The sequence below is a fragment of the Piliocolobus tephrosceles genome, chromosome 13 (assembly GCF_002776525.5).
Source record: "Piliocolobus tephrosceles isolate RC106 chromosome 13, ASM277652v3, whole genome shotgun sequence".
In the NCBI taxonomy this organism is placed as follows: Eukaryota; Metazoa; Chordata; class Mammalia; order Primates; family Cercopithecidae; genus Piliocolobus; species Piliocolobus tephrosceles.
The window spans coordinates 115,024,823-115,045,326 of NC_045446.1; the positions used below are offsets into that span (position 1 = coordinate 115,024,823).

At 40.9% G+C, this 20,504-nt stretch overlaps 1 long non-coding RNA gene across 1 annotated transcript; it reads right to left on the reverse strand.

Annotated features, from left to right (window-relative positions):
• Positions 1 to 485: 485 nt before the first annotated feature.
• LOC111540303 lies at positions 486 to 20,503 on the reverse strand. The gene is made up of 5 exons (XR_002730931.1): positions 20,387 to 20,503; positions 12,996 to 13,060; positions 10,853 to 11,030; positions 9,801 to 9,879; positions 486 to 1,909 (listed from the first exon to the last, which is right to left on the reverse strand). It is a non-coding gene; the product is annotated as an uncharacterized LOC111540303 (long non-coding RNA).
• Position 20,504: the final 1 nt, after the last annotated feature.

Below are 20,504 nucleotides of genomic sequence, written 5' to 3' on the forward strand. Positions count from 1 at the left end.
TTCCTGAGTTACTTCACTTAGAATAATGCCCTGCTGCTCTATCTAAGTTGCTGCAAAACACATTATTTCATTCCTTTTTGTGCCTGAGTAGTATTCCACGGTGTATATATACCACATTTTCTTTAGCCACTCATTGGTTGATGGACACTTAGGTTGGTTCCATATCTTTGCAATTGTGGTGCAATAAACTAAACATATGTATACAGGTGTCTTTTTGATATTATGACTTCAAGAAAGGTTAATGGTTCTTAACTGGACTCTAATAGATACATTCTTCTTAACTCTTCTTATTCAAGGTTGATTTTGATATTTGTGTGCATTTATTCTTCCACATACATTTTAGAATATTTTATTAAATGCAACAAAAGTTTGCATTTGAAAATTTTATTGAGGTGAGTTGTCATTTCATTCAAGAACATGAAACAATTCTCCATTTTTTCATATTATGATCAAAACCATTTATCAGTCTTCAGATTTTCTCCATAAAGTCTTTGAGTATTTTTGGTTGAATTAATTTCTAGAAACTTTTCTATATGTGTTGTTGTGAATAGTAACTTAGCTTTTCATTATACCTTATGCTTCATTATTACTGATACAGAGAAGTGCTATTAATTTTTGTAAGTTGTGGGGGAGGTGCCATGATGGCCGAGTAAAAACAGCTCCAGTCTGAGGCTCCCACAAGAAGAACGAAAGGGTGAGTGAATTCTGCATCTTCAGCTGAGGTACCCAGGTTCTCTCATTGGGACTGACTAGGCAGTTGGCACAACCCTCAGACAGTGAGCAAAAACAGGGTGGAGTGAGGGCCCACCTGGGAGCTGCACGGGGCAAAGGGAGCTCCTTCCCCCAGCCAAAGGAGGCAGTGAGTGATTGTGCTACCCCACCCAGGAAACCGCGCTTTTCCCACAGATCTTTGCAACCCACAGATTAGGAGATTCCCTAGTAAGCCCACATCACCAGGGCCTTGGGTCCAAAGCACAGAGCTGTGCAGACCCACAGCAACTGCTCAGGTCAGCAGCCACTTGGGCAGACCCTGAGATGCAGGTGTTTTGCATATTTTAGCTCCAGCAAATCCAGTGAGGCAGGAGATCTATCCACTCCTATAGGAAAAGGGCTGAAGCCAGAGAGCCAAGCGGCCTCGCTCAGCAGGCTCCACTCTCACAGAACCCCACAAGCTAAGACCCACGGGCTTGGAATCCCTGCCAGCCAGGACAGTATGCTGGGAACTGCCTAAGACTACTGAGTTCCTGGCGGGGAGGGGTGACCACCATCACTGCAGCTCCAGTCAGCCATTTTCCCCTGCAAGTGCCAGCGAGACAGGGCGGTTTGGACTAGGAGGAGTTCCCCACAGCACAGTGCAATGGCTGTGACAGATCATGGCCAGGCTGCTTCTTTAAGTGGGACCCTGACCCATGCCTCCTCACCAGGCAGGGCCTCCCTGTGGTCATTTCAGCATCTCCAGCCAGGGGGTTATAGACAGAACTCTGATCTCTCTGAGATGAGCCCCTAGCAGGAGGGGCACTGTGGTCTCCACCGATCAGCCATCTTAGTCTTTTCTGCCTGCTAGCTCTGAAGAGTTAGGGCAGCCCGGATGAGGGAGTTTTCCCCCAATGCAACACACCTATTTTGCCAAGAGGCAGCCAGACTGCTGATTTAAGCAGGTCTTGTTATTCCAGACTGGGTGAGACCCCCCAACAGGGGCCTCCAGACACCTCATACAGAAGCATTCCAGCCGGCATCAGGTTGGTGTCCCTCTGGGAAGGAGCTCCCAGAGGAAGGAACAGGCTGCCATCTTTGCTGTTCTGCAGCCTCCACTGGTGATACCTCCAGGTGCAGGCGGGACCCAGGTGAATAGGGTCTGCAGTGGACCCCCAGCAAACTGCAGCAGCCCTGGGGAAGGGGGGCCTGACTTCTAAAAGGGAAACAAACAGAAAGCAACAAAACAACAACAAAATCAATGAAAAAGACCCCACAGAAACCCCAGCCAAAAGTCAGCAGCCTCAAAGACTGAAGGTAGATAAACCCATGAAGATGACAATCAATGCAAAAACACTGAAAACTCTAAAAGCCAGAGAGCCTCTTCTCCAAATGATTGCAACACCTCTCCAGCAAGAGCACAGACCTGGGCTGAGGCTGAGATGGATAAACTGATGGAAGTAGGCTTAAGAAGGTGGGTAACAACAAACTTCACTGAGCTAAAGGAGTATGTTTTAATCCAATGTAAAGAAGCTAAGAACCATGATAAAACATTACAGGAGCTGTTAACCAGAATAGCCAGTTTATAGAGGAATATAAATGACCTGATGGAGCTGAAAAACACAACACAAGAACTTCACAATGCAAATACAAGTATCAATAGATGAACAGACCAAGCAGAAGAAACAATATCAGAGCTTGAAGACTATCTTGCTGAAATAAGAGAGGCAAATAAGATTAGAGAAAAAAGAATTAAAAGAATGAACAAAACTTCTAAGAACTATGGGATTATGTGAAAAGACCAAACCTATGACTGATTAGGGTACCTAAAAGAGATGGGGAGAACAGAGCCAAGTTGGAAAACACACTTCAGGATATCATCCAGGACAACTTCCCCAACCTAGCAAGGCAGGCCAATATTCTATCAGGAAACCCAGAGATACCCAGTAAGATACTCCATGAAAAGATCAACCCAAGACACATAATCATCAGATTCACCATGGTCAAAATGAAGAAAAAGATTTTAAGGGCAGCAATGAGAAAAGCCAGGTCACCTACAAAGGGAAGCCCATCAAACTAACAGCAGACCTCTCAGGAGAAACCCTACAAGTCAGAAGAGATTGGGGGCCAATATTCAACGTTCTTTAAAAAAAAAAAAAATTCCCACCCAGAATTTTATATCCAGCCAAACTAAGTTTCAGAGAGCCAAATGAAGAATGAACTCCCATCCACAATTTCTACAAAGACAATAGAATACCTAGGAATACAGCTAACAAGGGAAGTGAAGAACCTCTTCAAGGGGAACTACAAACCACTGATCAAGAAAATCAGAGAGGACACAAACAAATGGAAAAACATTCCATGCTCATGGGATAGGAAGAATCAACATCGTGAAAATGGCCATACTGCCCAAAGCAATTTATAGATTCAGTGCTATTCTCATTAAACTATCGTTGACATTCTTCAGAGAATTAGAAGGAACTATTTTAAAATTCATATGAAATTAAAAAAGACCTCATATAGCCAAGACAATCCTAAGCAAAAAGAACAAAGCTGAAAGTATTAAGCTACCTGACTTCAAACTATACTACAGGGCTACAGTAACCAAAACAGCAGGGTACTGGTACAAAAACAGACACATAGACCAATGGAACAGAATAGATAACTCAGAAACAATACTGTACATCTACAACCATCTGATCTTCAACAAACCTGACAAAAACAAGCAATGGGGAAAGGATTCCCTAATTAATCAATGATGCTGAGAGAACTGGCTAGCCATATCAAAAAAAAAAAAAATTGAAACTGGACCCCTTCCTTATACTTTGTGCAAAAATTAACTCAAGATGGATTAAAGACATAAATGTAAACCCCAAAACTCTAAAAACCCTAGAAGAAAATCTAGGTAATACCATTCAGGACATAAGCACAGGCAAAGATTTCATGACAAAATCACTGAAAGTAATTGCAACAAAAGTAAAAATTGACAAATGGGATCTAATTAAACTAAAGAGCTTCTGCACTGCAAAAGAAAGCATCATCAGAGTGAATGGTGAACACAATTTACAGAGTGGGAGAGAAATTTTGCATTCTATCCATCTGACGAAGGTCTAATATCCAGAGTCTACAAGGAACTTAAACAAGTTTACAAGAAAAAACGAACAACCCCATTAAAAAGTCAGCAAAGAACATGAACAGACACTTTTCAAAAGAAGACATTGATGCAACCAACAAATATATGAATAAAAGCTCAACATCACTGATCATTAGAGAAATGCTAATCAAAACCACAATGAGATACCATATTATGCCAGTCAGAATAGCGATTATTAAAAAGTCAAGAAACAACAAAGGCTGGAGAGGTTGCAAAGAAATAGGAACACTTTTACACGGTTAGCGGAAATGTAAATTAGTTCAACCATTGTGGAAGACAGTGTGGCAATTCCTCAAAGATCTAGAACCAAAAATACCATTTGACACAGCAATTCTATTACTGGCTATATACCCAAAGGAATATAAGTCATTCTATTATAAAGATACATGCATACGTATATTCATTGCAGCACTATTCACAATAGCAAAGACATGGAATCAACCCAAATGCCCATCAATGATAGACTGGATAAAGAAAATGTGGTACATATACACCATGAATTACTAAGCAGTCATAAAAAGGAATGAGATCATGTCCTTTTCAAGGACATGAATGCAGCTGGAAGCCATTATCCTCAGCAAACTAATACAGGAACAGAAAACCAAACACTACATGTTCTCACTTATAAGTGGGAGCTGAACAGTGAGAACATATGGGCTCAGGGAGGGGAACAACACACACTGGTGGCTGTCAGGGGTTGGGGGCTGGGAGAGGGAGATCATTAGGAAAAATGCCTAATGCATGCTGGGCTTAAGCCTAGGTGATGGGTTGGCAGGTGCAGCAAACCACCATGGCAGATGTTTACCTATGTAAAACACCTGCATGTCCTGCACATGTATCCCAGAATTTAAAACAAATATAAAATAAAATTTCAAAAAATATTGTAAGCTGATTTTTATACCCAATGTATTTGTCAGGGTTCTCCAGAGGGACAGAACTATATATATACTTAAAAACTCCCATATATATGTATATATGTATATATATGTGTGTGTGTGTGTGTATAGATATATATATGGGAGTTTTTAAAGTATTAACTCACAGTATCACTGGTGATACCCAGGCAAACAGGGTCTGGAGTGGACCTCCAGCAAACTCCAACAGACCTGCAGCTGAGGGTCCTGAGTGTTAGAAGGAAAACTAACAAACAGAAAGGACATCCACACCAAAACCCCATCTGTATGTCACCATCATCAAAGAACAAGGCAGATAAAACCACAAAGATGGGGAGAAACCAGAGCAGAAAAGCTGAAAATTCTAAAAATCAGAGCACCTCTTCTCCTTCAAAGGAACACGGCTCCTCGCCAGCAACAGAACAAACCTGGATGGAGAATGACTCTGAAGAGTTGAGAGAAGAAGGCTTTAAATGATCGGTAATAACAAACTTCTCCGAGCTAAGGGAGGATGTTTGAACCCATCGCAAAGAAGCTAAAAACCTTGAAAAAAGATTATACGAATGGCTAACTAGAATAAACAGGGTAGAAGAGACCGTAAATGACCTGTTGGAGCTGAAAACCATGGCATGAGAACTACATGACACATGCACAAGCTTCAGTAGCCGATTCGATCAACTGGAAGAAAGAGTATCAGTGATTGAAGATCAAATGAATGAAATGAAGCGAGAAAGAGAAGTTTAGAGAAAAAAGATTAAAAAGAAACAAACAAAGCCTCCAAGAAATATGGGACTACGTGAAAAGACCAAATCTACGTCTGATTGGGGTACCTGAAAGTGATGGGGAGAATGGAACCAAGTTGGAAAACACTCTTCAGGATATTATCCAGGAGAATTCCCCAACCTAGCAAGGCAGGCCAACATTCAAATACAGGAAATATAGAGAATGCCACAAAGACACTCCTCGAGAAGAGCAACTCCAAGACACATAATTGTCAGATTCACCAAAGTTGAAATGAAGGCAAAGAATGTTAAGGGCAGCCAGAGAGAAAGGTCAGGTTACCCACAAAGGGAAGCCCATCAGACTAACAGCAGATATCTTGGCAGAAACTCTACAAGCCAGAAGAGAGTAGGGGCCAATATTCAACATTCTTTTTTTTTTTTTTTTTTAATTTTGGGATGCAGTCTCACTCTGTCACCCAGACTGCAGTGCAGTGGTGCAATCTCGGCTCACTGCAAGCTCTGCCTCCCGGGTTCATGCCATTCTCCTGCCTCAGCCTCCCAAGTAGGTAGGACTACAGGCACCTGCCACCACACCCGGCTAATTTTTTTGTATTTTTAGTAAAGACGGGGTTTCACCATGGTATTGATGACCTGACCTCGTGATCTGCCCACCTCGGTCTCCCAAAGTGCTGGGATTACAGGCGTGAGACACCCCATCTGGCTCAACATTCTTAAAGAAAAGAATTTTCAACCCAAAATTTCATATCCAGCCAAACTAAGTTTTGTAAGTAAAGGAGAAATACAATCCTTTACAGACAAGCAAATGCTGAGAGATTTTGTCACCACCAGGCCTGCCTTACAAGAGCTCCTGAAGGAAGCACTAAACATGGAAAGGAACAACCTTACCAACCACTGCAAAAACATGCCAAATTGCAAAGACCATCGATGCTAGGAAGAAACTGCATCAACTAACGAGCAAAAGAACCAGCTAATATCATAATGACAGGACCAAATTCACACATAACAATATTAACCTTAAATGCAAATGGACTAAATGCTCCAATTAAAAGACACAGACTGACAAATTGGATAAAGGGTCAAGACCCATCAATGTATTCAGGAGACCTATCTCACATCCAGAGACACACACAGGCTCAAAATAAAGGGATAGAGGAAGATCTACCAAGCACATGGAAAACAAAAAAAAAAAAAAAAGCGGGGCTGCAATCCTAGTCTCTGATAAAACAGACTTTAAACCAACAAAGATCTAAAGAGACAAAGAAGGCCATTACATAATGGTAAAGGGATCAATTCAACAGGAAGAGCTAACTATCCTAAATATATATGCACCCAATACAGGAGCACCCAGATTCATAAAGCAAGTCCTTAGAGACCTACAAAGAGACTTAGACTCCCACACAATAATAATGGGAGACGTTAACACCCCACTGTCAACATTAGACAGATCAATGAGATAGAAAGTTAACAAGGATATCTAGGAATTGAACTCAGCTCTGCACCAAGCAGACTTAATAGACATCTACCAAACTCTCTACCCTAAATCAACAGAATATACATTCTTCTCAGCACCACATCGCACTTATTCCAAAATTGACCACATAGTTGGAAGTAAAGCACTCCTCAGCAAATGTAAAAGGAGAGAAATAATAACAAACTGTCTCTCAGAGCACAGTGCAATCAAACTAGAACTCAGGATTAAGAAACTCACTCAAAACTGCTCAACTATATGGAAACTGAACAACCTGTTCCTGAGTGAGTACTGGGTACATAACGAAATGAAGGCAGAAATAAAGATGTTCTTTGAAACCAATGAGAACAAAGACACAACATACCAGAATCTCTGGGACACATTCAAAGCAATGTGTACAGGGAAATTTATAGCACTAAATGCCCACAAGAGAAAGCAGGAAAGATCTAAAATTGACACCCTAACATCACAATTAAAAGAACTAGAGAAACAAGAGCAAACACATTCAAAAGCTAGCAGAAGGCAAGAAATAACTAAGATCAGAGCAGAACTGAAGGAGATAGAGACACAAAAAACCCTTCAAAAAAATCAATGAGTCCAGGAGCTGGTTTTTTGAAATGATCAACAAAATTGATAGACCACTAGCAAGACTAGTAAAGAAAAAAAGAGAGAAGAATCAAATAGACGCAATAAAAAATGATAAAGGGGATATCACCACCGACCCCACACAAATGCAAACTACCATCAGGGAATACTATAAACACCTCTACGCAAATAAACTAGAAAATCTAGAAGAAATGGATAATTTCCTGGACACTTACACTCTCCCAAAACTAAACCAGGAAGAAGTTGAATCCCTGAATAGACCAATAACAGGCTCTGAAATTGAGGCAATAATTAATAGCCCACCAACCAAAAAAAAGTCCAGGACCTGATGGATTCACAGCCAAATTCTACCAGAGGTACAAAGAGGAGCTGGTACCATTCCTTCTGAAACTATTCCAATCAATAGAAAAAGAGGGAATCCTCCCTAACTCATTTTATGAGGCCAGCATCTTCCTGATACCAAAGCCTGGCAGAGACACAACAAAAAAAGAGAATTTTAGACCAATATCCCTGATGAACATCGATGCAGAATCCTCAATAAAATACTGGCAAACCGAATCCAGCAGCACATCAAAAAGCTTATCCACCACGATCAAGTTGGCTTCATCCCTGGGATGCAAGGCTGGTTCAACATATACAAATCAATAAATGTAATCCATCACATAAACAGCACCGAAGACAAAAACCACATGATTATCTCAAGAGATGCAGAAAAGGCCTTTGACAAAATTTTACAGCCCTTCATGCTAAAAACTCTCAATAAACTAGGTATTGATGGGATGTATTTCAAAACAATAAGAGCTATTTATGACAAACCCACAGCCAATACATACTGAATGGGCAAAAACTGGAAGCATGCCCTTTGAAAACAGGGAAATAGTCCTGTTAGGAAAGATTAGCGAATGCCATAGTAACTGGGAATATAGCACAAGGGAATGCTGTTTTCTGTCATTTTCTAGGAGCAAAAAGCCTCTCTCAATAATCATTTCCCTACCCTTCCTCTGGGAAACACGTGGTATTTCTAGGTCAATAGCGCCACCTAGTGGAACAGGAAGCCTCTCCATGAGGCACGTTGTCGATCCATTGCTGTAACACTCTAGCCTCCCAATTCTCGTCCCTTTTTGCACCCCTATACTAGAGACCAGGCTTTATGCCACTTCTGTGAATGGGAAAACTCCGCCTTCAACAATCAGAAGAAAAATGTCCTCCAAAGCCAAATTTTAGTTCTGATACTGCCCTATCAGTAGGAAAACCGCCATTAGGTCCCTAAGTTCTTTTAAGGCACCCATTCTGCCCCCAGTTAAAACAGCACTTAATTAGCAAGGAGATTTTAAGTCCAGAAGTTAACCAGAACCATTCTCTAAGGGTAAACCATTCTCTAAATACCTGAGATTGGGTAATTTAGAAAGAAAAGAGGTTTATTTAGCTCATGGTTCTGCAGGCTTGGAAGTTCAATGACATGGCCACCCTGGCTTCTGGTGAAGGTGTCACAACATGGCAGAAAAGGTCAAAGGAGAAGAGAACAGGTACAAAGAGAGAAAACCTGAAGAGCATCCGGGCTTTATAACAACCAACTCTTATGGGAACTAATCCATTCTTGTGAGAACTAATCCAGTGTTACCAGAGTGAGAATGCAAAGCCATTTCATGAGGGATCCACCCCCAAAACCCAAACACTTCGCACTAGGTCCCACAGCCTAACATCACCACATAGGGGATCAAATTTCAACATGAGTTTTGGTGGAGACAAACAAACCACACCCAAACCATATCCACCTTATACAAAAATTAACTCAGGATGGATCACAGACTTAAATATATAAAATGTAAAACTATATGAAACTTTTAGAATAAAATGAGAAAATTTGGGGGATTTGGAGCTAAGTAAAGAGTTCTTAGACTTACCACTAAATGTATGATCCATAAAAGGAAAAATTAATTAGTTGGACTTAATAAAATTTAAAAGTTTTGCTTGGGGAAAGGCTCTACTAAGGGCATAAAAATACAACCTATAGATCAGGAGAAAGTGTTTTCATACCACCTGTTTGGCAAAAGACTAGTATCTAGAACATATAAAGAACTCTCAAAATTCAACATTAAAAACATAAAATTAGAAAATGGGCCAAAGACATGAAACACTTCACTAAAGAGAATATTCAAATGACGAATACATGAGATTTTCAACATTATTAGCTACATTGAATTTAACGTAAATTAAAACCACAATGAAATGTTACTACATACCTAGGGAGTGGCTGAAATTGAAAGCTGACAGTATCAAATGCTGGCGAGGATGCACAAAAACTGGATCATTCATACGCCACTGATGGAAATATAAAATGTACATGGAAAATAAATTAGTTTGGCAGTTTCTTTTAAAACTAAACATGCAACTACCATATAGCCAGGCAATTGTACTCTTGGGCATTTATTCCAGAGAGTTGAAAACATATTCACACAAAAATCTGTATATGAATGTTTATAGTAACACTGTTCGCAATTGCAAAAAAAAAAAAGTGGAAATAATCCAGATGTCCCCCAGCGGGTAAATGTTTAAACAAACTGTGATACATCCATGCCATGGAATACTGCTCAACAGTGGAAAAGAACAACCTGGATGAATCTCCAGATAATTTTCTGAGTGAAAAAAAAAATCCCAAAAGTTCTATACTGTATGATTCCATTTAAATAGGAAGTCAGGGTGGAAAGACATTGGGTGCGGATATAAAATGGCAACATGAGGGAACCTTGTTCTTTATCTTGACCTTATCAATGTTAATATCCTTGTGTGATACTGTAGTATGGTTTTGAAAGATGTTACCAGTGGAGATAATTGGGTAAAGTGACAGAGGATCTCTTATTTCTAAAAATTTAAGAAGTAAGCCAGATACAAAGAAATATGATGTAAAGAAAACCTCATTCATGAGTTCATGTCCTTTGCAGAGACATGGATGAAGCTGGAAACCATCATTCTCAGCAAACTAACACAGGGACAGAAAACCAAACACTGCATGTTCTCACTCATAAGTGGTAGCTGAACAATGAGAACACATGGACACAGGGAGGGGAATATCACACATGGGCGCCTGTCATGGGGTAGGGTGGGCAAGGGGAGGGAGAGCATTAGGACAAATACCTAATGCATGAAGGGCTTAAAACCTAGATGATGGGTTGATGGGTGCAGCAAACCACCGTGGCACGTGTATACCTATGTAACAAACCTGCATGTCCTGCACATGTATCTCAGAACTTAAAGTAAAATTTTAAAAAAAGAAGAAGAAGAAATACAAGAAAACCTCATTCACAATCTGGTGCATCTAGTCTTCCTTTCATTTAAAATAGTTGATTCGCAATCCTGGATGTTGTAACTTCCACAGTAGACTTTTGGTGATGTCAGGAGACATTTTTGATGGTCACAATTGAAAGAGTGCTGCTGCATCTAGTAGGTAGAGGCCAGGAATGCTGCCAAACATCCTAAAATGCACAGAACAGCCCCCATAACGAAGAAGTATCAAGACAAAAATGTCAATAGTGCTGAGGTTGAGAAACCCTGATTTACAACATTAATATCTTTCACTCTATCCCTCCCAAATGAGGAATCTCATTGATTATTAGTAATTTCAGGACAGGAACTAAGTGAAATAAATTACTAAGTGAAAGGAAGTAACTAAATGTTTTTCTCCTGAGGGATAAAGGCTAAAATTACCAAAAATGAAAATAAATCAAAATTAATTCAACCAAACTTGATTTTCACTGTACATGTAGCAATACTAGATGTTATGAACAACAATAAATATCACACACATGCTGCCCCAAAAAGCTTGATATTCTTGAGAGAATAAGACACATATACTTGGAAAAGTAATAACAGTAAGGCAAAATATAAGTAAAAATGCTTAATATGTAAATAAGAATAATTGAGAATAACAAACTTGAGTTGCCGTTACACAACAGATTTAAGAAGAAAAGAATTTTAGAATTGAAAGCAATTAACAATATCTCATTTAACTATTGATTTTGTAGGTGAAATAGCTGAAACACAGACTGACTTATCCAAATTATGAAAGCAAATTACTGAGACTAGAACTCTAGTCTCCTGATTCCTGATCCTTTGTTGCTGCTTCCTGTATAACACACTGCCTTTGTGATTGCTGGAAAGAGACATAAACAGAGAAGGCCCTGTATGACTATCAGTGGAAATGTACATCATCTCTTCATCATCATCATCCTGTAGCAATGCTAGACGTTGTGAATACTAGATGCTGATTCTCAATCCTGGATATTGTTGACCCCACGGTGGATTGGACATTTGGTGATGTCTGGAGACATTTTTGATTGTCCATCATCATCGCAGCTGACATTTGAGTGTTTAGTAAACATACTGGTGAAGGTCTCTCATTATGAAATATCAGAAAGTATGATTGGAAGGGAAAGAGCAGCTCAAGAAGAAAAGATAAGACTAAACAGAATAATAACAGTCTCAATCTAAATGTTGTAGGTGTTAAATGACAAAAGCAAGTGCTACAGAAATTTCAAAGATGGTCAGATTCCAGTGGCTTAAGGGTAGTTAGGCTTGGCTTGGTAGAAGAGGTGAGTTGGAGCTGAGAATTCAATAGCTCCATGGGATTTGGAAGGAGACAAGAGGACAATCTAGATAAAGAAGGCAGTATAGGGCACAGAGTTAAATAAGCCAAGTGGCTTTCAGGACAGCGAAGAAACAAAACTAGCTAGAATAGAGGACTTGAGTAGAGGGGAAATAAGACTGAAAAGGCAGGATGGCTCCAGGTTGTGCAGGAACCCAGGGAAACTGAATTTACTCTGGCAAAGATAAATCACTGCAAGTGCTTAAGCAATATAACTTGATTAAAGTTTTAGGAAGATTCATCTGGCAATGATGTAGGATAGATTGAGCCAAAAGAGATATAAGGGAAGGCAGGGAGCTATTCATCTAATAAGAATAAGAATGAAGAATAACAATACTATACAGTATCTATAATGTATTTAGTTATTATTACTTGGTAGACACTGTGCTAACATGCACTTTTTAATTTAATTCTCACCACAATCCCATAAAAGAAATTGAATTAGTGAAACTTTTTTCCCCTCCACTCTCACATACCACTCAACACAACACTTGCGACACGAAATGTGTGGGAGTTATTTCCCCACACACCAAGCAATCAACTCTGCAGTGGACATCAGCTGGGTGTCTTCTAGTTCCATTGTGATTCTATCTACTTTGAAATAGGGTCAGATCCCACAGGTTGAGGGCTCAAGCCCACAAGAATTCCCCCCGCTTCAGATGCCAGTCACAAGTAGTAGATTGTCACCCATACTTCTGACCGACCAGCAATAAATTGGGGGCCCCCACAACTGCCTCCTTGGATTCAATTAACTTGCTAGAGCAGTTCACAGAACTCAGGGAAACACTCTACTTACATCAACTCATTATTTATGGAGGATATTACAAAGGATACAGATGAACAGCCAGCTGGAAGAGGTACCTAGGGCAAGCATATGAGAGAGAGGGGGTATGAAGCTTCCACGTCCTCTCTGGACACTGTGCTAACATGCACTTTTTAATTTAATTCTCAACACAACCCCATAAAAGAAATTGAATTAGTGAAACTTTTTTCCCTTCCACTCTCACATACCACTCAACACAACACTTGTGACACGACATGTGTGGGAGTTATTTCCCCACACACCAAGCAATCAACTCTGCCTCAAGGAACCTCTATATGTTCAACTATTCGGAAGCTCCCCACAAGCTATCCTTTTAACTGTTTATGGAAACTTTATTGCATAGGCATGATTGATCACATTGGTCCTTGGTGATCAACTCAATCTGCAGCCTCTCTCCCCTCCCTGGTGACCGGGACATAGGGCTGAAAGTTCCAACCAATTCTAATCATGCCTTGGTCTTTCTGGTGACCAGCCCCCACCCTGCAACCAGTCATCTCCCTAGCATTCAAAAGCCACTCTTTTCATTTAGGAGATTTCAAAGGTGAGATTTCTAGCCTAGGTGAGATGTCGCCCAGGCTAGAGTGCAGTGGTGTGATCATAGCTCACTACAGCCTCTACCTCCCATGCTCAAGCATATTATCCCCATTTTATAAGTGAGAAAATTTAGTCAAAGAGAGGCTAAGGAACTTGTCCTTATCACAAACTAGGGAGTAGAGAAGGCAGAATTTGTGCCTAGATAATGTGACACCATAATATGAGCTTATATTCTTAACTATGCCATGTAAACAAAGTATGGGAGGCCATTGTTTGGACTAGCCTCCTGCACTAGGTCCCAAGAGACCAAACAAACCAGAATGAAGTCATTCATATAGGTGCCACATAATCAAACTGACATCTGAAACAGGCCAGTTTTCCAAAAACAGAATATTCGTAACAGCCAATCAGGAGTACGGTTTACCTAAGCTAGCATGAGGAGGATGTTCCCTGTTTTAACATTATAAGGAAAGAAATTTTGAACCGACCAATCTGCTTTTTGCTCCATTTCTGCTTTCTTCTACCCTTTTCTGCCTATGAAGCCAAACTCTTCTGCTCACTTCATCTGAACACTCATTCTATTTTATAAAATGAGGTGTTGTTTGATTCTGGAATCACAAGTAAGAGCCAATTTGAACTTGAAGCTAAATTTGCTGTAATTGTATCTTTTGATAACCATGTCCTCCCATATTATTAAATGTGTTACTGAAAGAATCCAAGAATGAAATAATTAGGACTGAAATAGTAATTAGTAGCAAAAAGGGAATGGAAAGGAGAGTAATAAAGCTTAATAATGTAATGTTTATTCGAAAAATGAGGATGAGAAAAAGTAAAAAATGATTAAATGTTGGGTGTGATCAATACCACAGACACAAACAGGGGAATCACATGGTGAATCCAGAGGGGAAAGATAAGTAATAAAAATTTCAGATATTTGGGAGGCCGAGGCAGGCAGATCATGAGGTCAGGAGATTGAGACCATCCTTGCTAACACAGTGAAACCCTGTCTCTACTAAAAATACAAAAAAATTAGCCAGGCGTGGTGGCGGGCACCTGTAGTACCAGCTACTCAGGAGGCTGAAGCAGGAGAATGGCGTGAACCCGGGAGGCGGAGCTTGCAGTGAGCGGAGATCACACCACTGCACTCCAGCCTGGGCGACAGAGCAAGACTCTGTCTCAAAAAAAAAAAAAAAAATTCAGATATGTTGCATTCGGGAAGATGAAAGGACATCTATGTAGAGACGCTAGAATACAGCTAAGGTAGATATTAGAAACTCAGGAGAAAGGTAAGGACTAGAAATATAGATTTTGAAATTACTCCATATAAAATGGATAGTAGAAGCAACAAAACCATTAAGCTCTCCAAGATTTAAAAAAAAAAACAAAAACAAAAACAGAAAGGATCAACACTTGGGGTACAGCAATAGTTGAGAGGCAGAAGAGAGCTGGGAGGAGAGCCAGGACAAGGTACCCTCAGAGTTCCACGAATGAGAGTTTCAGGAGAGGGCAGTGAACACACTTGGCACCACACAGGCTGCCTTCTTTCATTCTGTACTTGCTCCCTGGAAGACCTTGTTCTTACCCTTTACTTAAACCACATCCACCTATATGCAAATGAGTCATACATCCATATCACTAGGCCATACGTTTCATCTAAGCTCCATGCTCAGTCCTCATTCTTTTTTACTTCTTCAAAGTAGGTTAATAACTTGTCCTTATCACAAACAGGGAGTAGAGGAGGCAGATTTTGTGCCTAGATAATATGACACCATAATATGAGCTTATATTCTACCTACTTTTATCTCCACCTGGAGGCCCCCAGGGTATCTCAAATTCTACATGCCCAAAATCTAACTCTGTCTCTCAAAACATGGTTTTCTTCCTGTATTACCTATCTCAGAAAACAGAATCCAGTTGCGCAAACAGGAATCCTATGAATAACCCATGACCTGCCTCTCTTTCACATCCCAACCCGTCAATCCATTTCAAGTCATCATGAGTTTTAGCAACTAACTATCTCTATCCCCTTCTTGAAATCTCTGGCTATTATCCTCCTAGCCTAAGCTACCACAGTCTTCCACCTGGAATAATGTAACTGTCTCCCACTTGGACTTTACATATAATCTTCCCTCTTCAAATCCATTCTCCTCAGTGCTGCCAACAGATAATTTCAAATGCAAATCTGAATATATAGCACTTCTCTGACTAAGTCAAGCCCCAACCCTGCTTAAAATACTTCAGTTTCTAGAGCTCTTATCAAATCTCTTGCCTTGGCCTGCAGGACCTGCACGATTTGACCCTTGCCTATCTCTCAGTCTCATCTCTACCATTATTTTCTTTGCTGGTCTTTATGTTTCTTGACTCTTCCATTCTCATAGACCTTTGAGTATGCTATTCCCGCTACCTAGCAAACTCCTTTCACCCTCTTCACTTCCCTCCACGTCCTTTCACCTACTTATCCTTCAGTGCTTGGTTCAGTGACACTGTGCCAAATCTCCCTATTATTAAATGTTCTCATTGAACCATTTGCCTCTCCTTAGCATTGAACACAACTGTAATTTTATAATACAGTTACCCCTTGAACAACAAGTTTGAATTCACAGGTTCACTGATATGTGAATTTTTTCAACAAAAGGCAATGGAAAATACAGTATTTGAGAAATGTGAAACCTGGGTATACAGAGGGCCAACTTCTCATATAAGTGGATTCTGTAGGTCTAACTTGAGGACTTAAGTATGCATGGATTTTTGGCATATGCAGGGACCCTGAAACCAATACCCAGATTACACTGAGGGACAACTGTAATTTGTGATTATTTGATCAGTGTCAATTTCTCCTATCAGACCAAAATCTCCATAAGGGCAGAAATTGTGTCGTTTTATTCACTATCAAATCACCAAGACATAGCACAGTACTTACCACGGGGGTTCATTAAATATTTGCAGAATTGATTATCAAATACTTTTAAGAAATAAAAAAGAATGAGGGCTGAGCAAGACAACTGGAGCTGACTATCAAGATCACTGGTGACCTTTGAAAGTACAGTCTGAATATACTGATGAAGGTAGAATCCAGAATGCAGGGGCTTAAGGAGCAACTGAGCAAAGAAAATAGGGGAGAGAGAATGGGCAAAAAGGCTGACAGAAGGGAGCAGCAGTGTCAAGGGAAAGCTGGTTATTTTCATGTTATTATTCTTTATGCCATTATTGTTCTGCCTCCAATACTGAGAAGACTTAAACAGAGAAGAATTGAAAATATTAGAGACAGGATGTAATCAGTCAGATAAGGGAGGACTATAGGTGAAGAAGTTTGTCTGAAAATGTCAACAAAGAGGTGAGGTAAGCAAAGATATCATAAAGGAGTGGTTAACTTGGCCGGGCATGGTGGCTCACGCCTGGAATCCCCACACTTTGGGAGGCCAAGGCGGGTGGATCACCTGAGGTCAAGACCAGCCTGGCCAACATGGCAAAACCCCGTCTCTAATAAAAATACCAAAATCAGCCAGGCACGGTGGCATGTGCCTGTAATACCAGCTACCCAGGAGGCTGAGGCAGGAGAATCACTTGAACCCAGGAGGCGGAGGCTGCAGTGGGTAGAGATCACGTCATTGCACTCCAGCCTGGGCGACAAGAACAAGACTCTGTTTCAAAAAAAAAAAAAAAAGGAGCGGTTATCTTAAGCATGAAGATATAACCAGTTGAAAGCAATATTTGAGTTCATAAAGAAGTTGATGAGTTGATAAACCAACAACACCTAATTAGGGAAAGCATACAGAAGAGAGCTGTGTTGCAATCAAAAGGTAAGGAAGCCATGTTAAACAACACCGCTTAGATGTAATCAGCAAAATCCAGATTATGGGAGACTGTACAGGACCAATCACCTGGTTCCTTCGACAAATAAATTGCAAGGAAAAAAAAAATGGAGGAGGAATTTAAAGAATAAAAGAAGCTTAAGAACATATGGATTTGACATATCATGTGGATTTGACTGGATCCTGACCCAGGTAAGCAAACTAAAAAAAAAAAAAAGACAAGCAGAAAATTGAACTCTGGATATTTGACGATACCAAGAAAACATATTAAGTACTTCAGGTATGATAATAATATTATGGTTATGCTCTTAAGAGGTCAATTTTCCGGAGATTATACTGAAATATTTAGATTTCAGATACTTCGTATTTGCTTCAAAACAAGACAAGGTATGTGGTTAGTGATATAGAAGCAACAAGACGGGTCATAAGTTAATCATTGCTGAATCTGGTATTGAGTTCACTGGGCTTCATTATGTATGGCTTTTCAAAATTTGTTTGAAATTTTCCATGACAAATTTTTAAGATGAGATTTGGTTTGCAGAGTAAGATTTTCTTCTATATACTGTATTTTAAGTGGTCTTGGTTAAAGTTTCTTGTTTAAAGTTTGACCTGGGTTCAGATTTCTGGGAACCACAAGCATTATTAAATCAGATCTAAGAAAAATTAGAAGACTAAATAATCCACAAAAAAACCAGGGTTGGGTAGAACACAAGATACCACTTGAAATATGAAATACGCAGGAGTAGATCCTTCAAGTTGCTATGTATTAAAGGTTTTCAAAGATCAACATTTAATATAAAGGATAACAAGAAACTAACTGGGGCAACGCACGGTGGCTCACGCTGGAAATCCCAGCACTTGGGCAGGTGGAGGCCGGCAGATCGCTTGAGGTCAGGAGTTCACCTGGCCAATATGGTGAAACCCCGTCTCTACTAAAAATTAGCTAGGTGTGGTGGCACACACCTGTAGTCCCAGCTACTCAGGAGGCTGAGGCATGAAAATCACTTGAACCTGGGAGGTGGAGGTTGCAGTGAGCCAAGATCATGCCACTGCACCCCAGCCTGGCCTACAGAGCGAGACTCTGTCTCAAAAAAAAATTAAAAAAAAGAAAAAGAAAAAGAAACGAATTGGGGGATCCATAAGGAGTATGCTGATGTTCAAAGCTGGAAGAAAAATGACTCCATCTACTCTTTGGTTTCTAAGACAGATTGGAGATACAAAGCCAAAGAAAAAGTCATGCAGGCAAAAGATAAAACCTGAGCATATTGAATTTGCTCCGATGTTAAGAAAAGAATATGTGCACTAAAACAAAGGTCCCCAACCCACAGGCCACGGACAGGTACCTAGGAACCAGGCCTCAGGGCAGGTGGTGAGTGGTAGGAGCTTCATCTGTTTTTACAGCCACTCCCCATCTGGCATTACTGCCTGAGCTCTGCCTTCCCTCAGATGAACAGGGGCGTTAGAGTCTCTTAGGACCGTGAACCCTATTGTGAACTACACAAGCCAGGGATCTAGGTTGCATGCTCCTTATGAGAATCTAATGCCTGAGGATCTGTCACTGACTCCCATCACCCCCAGATGGGACCATCTAGTTGCAGAAAAACAAGCTCAGGGTCCCACTGATTCTACATTACAGTGAGTTGCATAATTATTTCATTATCTGTTACAACGTAATAATAATAGAAATAAAGTGCACAATACATGTTATGCGCTTGAATCATCCCAAAACCATACCCCCTCTCTGACCATGGAAAAACTGTCTTCCATGAAACCCGTATCTAGTGCCAAAAGAATTGGGACCACTGCACTAAAGGAGTGTTATGATATTGCAGATGTAGCGGCAGTCACTCAAATCTCCACAACCTACTTCTGTCATCTTCCCTCCTTTGTTCATTCCATTTTCTTCCTCCCACAAATTCAAAGTGCCTCAGAGGTAGCACAAAGGCCCTGAGGCAAAGAGGGAGAGTAAGAGATAACACAAAGTGTTTGGAGGAAAAGGATTAGACATTTATCCCCTCCCACTGAATCCTGGATTTAAGAAATGGTGTAAGTTGAACTTGACAACTAGCACCTGTTTAAGGTGGAAAATGCAATGCTCAGGACTCGAGCAACTGAGATACGTTTGCTTGGTATTGACTAGGATATTGAACCGTAGGGGCCTCTCCTCTTGCTTTTACAGATCTCATCCTCAGTAATCCCCAAGCACTAGTTTTTTGGTTTTTTTTTTTTTTTTTTTGTCCTTTTGTTACAGGTACAGATGCAAAAAGAGTTAAAACGTCAGGTTTAAAAAAAAAAAATTAGTGACTGGGTGCAGAGGCTCACACCTGTAATGCCAGCACTTTGGGAGGCCGAGCGGGTACAATCACCTGGCCAACATGGTGAAACCCCGTCTCTACTAAAAATACAAAATTAGCCGGGCATGGTGGTGCACGCCCGTAATCCCAGCTACTCGGGAGGCTGAGGCAGGACAATCTTTTGAACCCAGGAGGCGGAGGTTACAGTGAGCCGAGATCGCGCCACTACACTCCAGCCTGGGCAACAAGAGGGAAACTCCGTCTCAAAAAAAAAAAAAAAAAAGGTTTAGAGTTACACCATGTGAAGGAGACAGGCACATTCCAAAAGAAAACAAGTACTGTTGGAGCAAGGCAGTCAGTCGGTGGCTGGAGCACAGTAACGTGGGAGGAGCTGCGGCTACGCAGCCACCGGTCACGCCAGAAATGCACACCATGCAGAGGAAAGGAAGAGTTCAGTGCGCCGGGGTTTCATACAGCCGCTCTGTCAGGCCCCAGGGGCACGTCTAGAGCGCACAGGCAGGCGGTTGGAACCGTGCCCTGAGCGCCTTCTCCTCCTGGCACCACTGGCCCCGCAGCAGCCAGGAGTTAAGAAGGTCGGAGGCTGATTCCAATGAGGTGGCAGAACGTTAGGCGGCCTCTCCAAAATCCCAGCTACCTCGCCGTTAGCCAAGGTTTGAGGGTTTTCTCTTTCTCTTCGAAGGCCCAACCTCCCTTCCAGACTTACTACACCAGAGGTATCGCAGCAACAACTGCTCCCTGCACGCCTCAGCTAGGCAGGCTCGGATATCCGTTTTTAAGGCAGCATGCGAAATCCCGGGCGTGCTCCCGCTTGCGGAGGAGGC